At 38.9% G+C, this 5,000-nt stretch overlaps 1 protein-coding gene across 1 annotated transcript in view; it reads left to right on the top strand.

The window, feature by feature from the left end:
* LOC119599162 (nephrin-like) overlaps positions 1–5,000 on the top strand; it is a gene marked incomplete in the record, with an annotated part of 20,967 nt that overhangs the window by 2,021 nt on the left and 13,946 nt on the right.

The raw sequence follows: 5,000 nt of genomic DNA, 5'->3' as shown, positions 1-5,000 counted from the left end.
CTTCTTCTTCTTCTTCTTCTTCTTCTTCTTCTCCTCTTCTTCTTCTTCCTCCTCCTCCTCCTCCTCCTCCTCCTCTTCTTCCTCCTCCTCCTCTCCTCCTCCTCCTCCTCCTCCTTCTCCTCTTCCTCCACCCGAGTCTGTTTTCTGTTTCTTCCTCTTCTTCTTCTTCTACGCCTCCTGTTTCTTCTTCCTCTTCTTCTTCTTTTCTGTTTCTTCTTCGGTTCGCGTCTCTGGCCTCTGCTTAATCGGCCTCTTGGTGTCACCTGTGCGCTGGGTTTTATTTTTATTTTTTTGCTATTTTTTTCTTTCTTCTCCACCCGAATCTGTTTTCTGTTTCTTCTTTTTCTTTTTCTTCTTCTTCTTCTTCTCTCCTCTTCCCCCTCCTTCTGTTTCTTTCTCTTCTTCTTCTTTTCCTCCTAATCCTTCAATTCTGTTTTCCGTTTCTTCTTCCTCTTCCTCTTCTTTTTCCTCTCCCGTCTCCTCCTCCTCCTTCTTTTCCACCAACTTTTCTCCCTCCCCCTCCTCCTCCTCCTCCCTCCTCCTCCTCCTCCTCCTCCTTTTCCTCCTCCTCCTCCTTCTTATTATTTTCCACCTCCTCCTCCTTCTCTTCTTCCTCCTCCTTTTCTTTTCCTTCTTCTTCTTCCTCCTTCTCCTCCTCCTCCTCCTCCTCCGCTATTCAATCGCTTTTTCCCCCTCTTCTCCCTCTCCGCCTATACAGGTATATGCAAAGGTGCAAGAAGGAAACGAAGAAAACTAAGAAAAAAAAAATATATATTCACTATGTTTGTCTTTTCTTCCCTTCTTCTTCATCCTCTTCTTCTTCTTATCCTCCTTCTTCTCCTTCTTTTCCACCTGTGCACTAAATCCGTCTCCTCCTTTTCCCACCTCCGCAATTTATCTGTATTTTCATCTCTATCATCTTCTTTTCCAATTTGCTTTATACCCGCATATTCGTCGTTATCATAATCTTGTTTTTCTTCTTCTCCCACTTGTTCACTATAATTATATTCAACACAAGTCTCATCATATAATTTCTTACTCTTCTTTTTCTTTTTCTTCTTATTATTACCTTTCTTTTCTCTTTCGTGTTTTTTCTTTCTTCTTTCATTTATTTCTTTCTTCCTTTTTTCTTTTTTTTTTTCTTTCTTTTATTTTATTTTTTCTTCCTTTTTGCTTCGTTTTTTCTTTCTTTTCTTTTATTTCTTTCCTCTTCTTTTTCTTATTACTTTCCTTTCTTTGTGTGTATGTATGTATATATATGTATATGTACACACACACACACACACACACACACACACACACACACACACACACATATATATATATATATATATATATATATATATATATATATATATATATGTGTGTGTGTGTGTGTGTGTGTGTGTGTGTGTGTGTGTGTGTATTTGTGTGCGTGTGTTTGTGTCTGTATATCTTCATCACCATTATTGTTACTATTGCCATTGTTGTTACCATTTTGATAATTATTATGATAATAATTATTATCATCATCGCAGCGAAAGAGGAAGAGCCAGAGGAGGGAGGAAAAGGAAGCATGGCAAAGGAGGATAAGAGAAGGAAGGTTCACGAAATAACGAGGAACCAAACGAGAACCAAGAAAGGGAAGGAATGATAAAGAAGGAGAAGGAAGAAACAATAATGGGAAGAAAGAGCGAAAAGAGAGGAAAGGTGAAGGGCTTAGGACGGAGGACGGGAGGGAGGAAGGGAGGGAGAAAGAGTGGAGAGGAAGGCAAAGGAGGAAGGGAAAAGGGGATAAGAGAGAAGGGAGTGCCAAGGAGAAGGAGTGAAGGACGGGAGGTAAGGAGGGAAGGAAGAAGAAGGGGAGGGGGGAAAGGGAGAAGAAGGGGAGGGAGGAAAGGGAGAAGAAGGGGAGGGAGGAGTGCTAAGAAAAGGAACGAAGGAAGAGAGAAGAGAGAGATAAATGGAAGGAATAATAAAGAAATTCAAATTCAAGTTCAAACAAACAATATTAGATAAACCACAAAGAAATCGCACTCTTAGGGCAGCTCACTTGTGGTTACGCAAAACAAGGTATCATATACATTTACACGACACTCAATTAGTCAATAGATTATCGCAAATAAAGAAATGATAATTAACAAAGAATGTGGTCTGTTGTTTAGTCACGAAGTAGATTTCTAATATATCGATAATAAATATACTTTCAGCAGTCTCTTAAAAGATGATAGAGGTGAGAAGGAAGATTATTCCCCACAAACACGACGTGATAGCAGATGCATAATTCAGAAAGCTTCGATCTTATTAATGGACTATAAATGCATCTAGGAAGCGAAAGATATGAGTATCAGATTTTTTAAAAGTGGAATATATTATCCTTGTTTATGTTAATGATAATTTCATAGACTTTTAACAATCGGAGAGTGCAAGGACTGTCGTGAGTGTAATCATACCTAAGTAATCCAGTGATCGTCCTAATTAATCTCTTGTGAACAGTGACAATAGGTTTAACTGTGGTTTGGCAGACGGCACACCCCACACCGTACCGTATGCGGCCTATTTGCCTACGGATATTGATTGTGTGGGTTTCGAGTATAGTCCCCCCCCCCTAATTCCTTGGTCGTTGTTGTCGTGGGGGGGATAAGCAGACGCGGACTGAGGCCCGATGTAGGGGATCGGCCCTGCCTTGGACCCCAGCCCTCGCCGCAACTAATTTTGCACTTCTCTCCTTTTCCTTCTCTTCTTTACCCCCTTCTTCTGTCCATTTATCCTAATCGTTAACTCGTTTTTACCCTTTTTGTCACGATAATTTATCATAGTGCTATATGACCTTTGATGTAGAGCACCTTTGTTTTAACCATTAACTATTGACTGAGTGGGTTTCGACTAAGGTAAAATATTCCAGATTGTTGATTTTTTTAATGTAATAAGCATTACATATTCATTCCGATCGAGTTGCTAATAATGATACCAAGGAATTTAGTTTTTTTTTTTTTTTTTTTTTTTTATAACATCTTAAAACCTAGAATTTATGGAGACATTTCTTCAGTCCAGTGGTTGTTTCTGTTAAAAATAACATAATGAGATTTCTTTAGACTGAGAATTAGGTTATTGCTCGTTAACTACTTCCTGGCAGCTACCAGCTCGTCATTAGTAGTTCTTTTTAAGTCGTTAATTCTTTCCCGATAAATGAGTAAAAAAAAAAAGAAGAAAAAAAAAAAAAAAAAAAAATATATATATATATATATATATATATATATATATATATTATATATATATATATAATAGTAATAATAATAAAGGACCCAATTTTGAACCTTGAGGGACTGCTATGTATTGGTAAGATGAGTCGTGATGACTGAATTGTATATGCCTTCTGTGAAGAAATGGTGATCTAAACCAGAGACTGGGTGTACCGGTAATGGCTAAGTAGAAGGCCAAAATGATCAACTCCGTAAAACCTTTGACCGGTTTTAACAGCCAAAAGTGCATTGTAGTCAAATGCATTATAGACATATTTCACAGACGAATTAACGGTCGTTTTTTTGTTTGTTTGTTTCCGAAATCCAAACTGAGACGAATTTAGTATTCTTTTGCTCATTAAGGTAAGTTTCATTTCTGGAAATAGACCGCGGTTTCACTGGCATAAAGTTTCACATGTCACTGTGAGATCCAGATTCGTAACTTAAGGTGATTCTTGTTGTTTTAAGTTTCGAAGGGAAATTCCAGGACCAAGATGACAAAATAAGCAAGGTTTTCGTAGAGATTGAGATCATATAAATGGAGATAAGATAAATTAGAAAGATAAATAAGATAATTGGAAAGAAATTGTTATAGTTTTGTGAGTTATATTATAGTGTTTTCTTCTATCGCCGATTTTTTTTCGTGTTCGGCTTGAAATTAATTGTTTGTTGAATTACCGAGACACTTTTCATAAGTTACATGCTTTACGTTCCAACTTGTTCCTTTCTTTGATTACGTGGTTTGTTCCAGGTATAATCTATAGCTTAGAAGAGGATTTTGAGTTCGGATTTCTAAGGCAAATGTTGGTTATTCATAGCCGGGAAATATATTAAATAAATTATTACATGTTACATCTGGGTTGTGTGATTATACTATACTTAATTCACTATCACGGGAGACCTGTGAGAGTGAATTAGATAATTTGTTAATATGCTGATTATAGCCTCTGTGAGTTGTATTTTTTTTTTCTTTTTTTTTGTGTTTCGTGTTTGGCATTAAAAAGGGAAAATGGTCTGAAAGAGATAAATGAATACCAGAAGTAAAAAGTTTTGCAAGGTCATTCGAAAGGAATGAAGGAAGAGGGAGGGAGTGAGGGTGTGAGGGAGGGAAAAAGGAATACCAGGGAAGGGAGGGTAGGAGGGATATAAATGTCAAGTGATTCAGGGAGGGAAGGGGGGGGAGGGAGGAGGGGTAGGTGTCGCGGTAGGTCACGGGTGGGCGCACGCGAAGGAGGGGCAGAGCCTGAGTTCGAGTTACAACCGGTTGCCGACGCGGTGGCGGCCTGGCGCTCGTGTCTCGCCGTTTTAACCGACTTACGACACACAACCGCTAACCGTACACGTGTATGCAACATGGCGTACACGCACACCTACAGGAAGTTTTAATCTTTGCGGGATATAGCCACAGCAACATGTATGCACACACACGCACTTGCGCGCTTGCTTGTTCACTCACTCACTAAGCCGTGACGTTTCGAGTCAGAGTAGACTCCTCATCAGACGGTGTGTGTGTGTGTGTGTGTGTGTGTGTGTGTGTGTGTGTGTGTGTGTGTGTGTGTGTGTGTGTGTGTGTGTGTGTGTGTAAAGAGAAAGATATAGTAAAACTCGAGAGAGAGACAGACAGACAAAGAGATAAACAGACAGAGATAGAAAGAATCGGTTTAGTATTTCCCTTATTTCTTTGAAAGTGTCTGATTTCATCTTTGCACACACATTGCTGTGCATATTTGCGTTAGTGTGTATGATTGCTTAAAGTATCAATTCACTCACACACAGAGG

This window comes from Penaeus monodon, chromosome 42, assembly GCF_015228065.2.
Source record: "Penaeus monodon isolate SGIC_2016 chromosome 42, NSTDA_Pmon_1, whole genome shotgun sequence".
In the NCBI taxonomy this organism is placed as follows: Eukaryota; Metazoa; Arthropoda; class Malacostraca; order Decapoda; family Penaeidae; genus Penaeus; species Penaeus monodon.
This window is presented reverse-complemented; position numbering and strand designations above follow the sequence as displayed.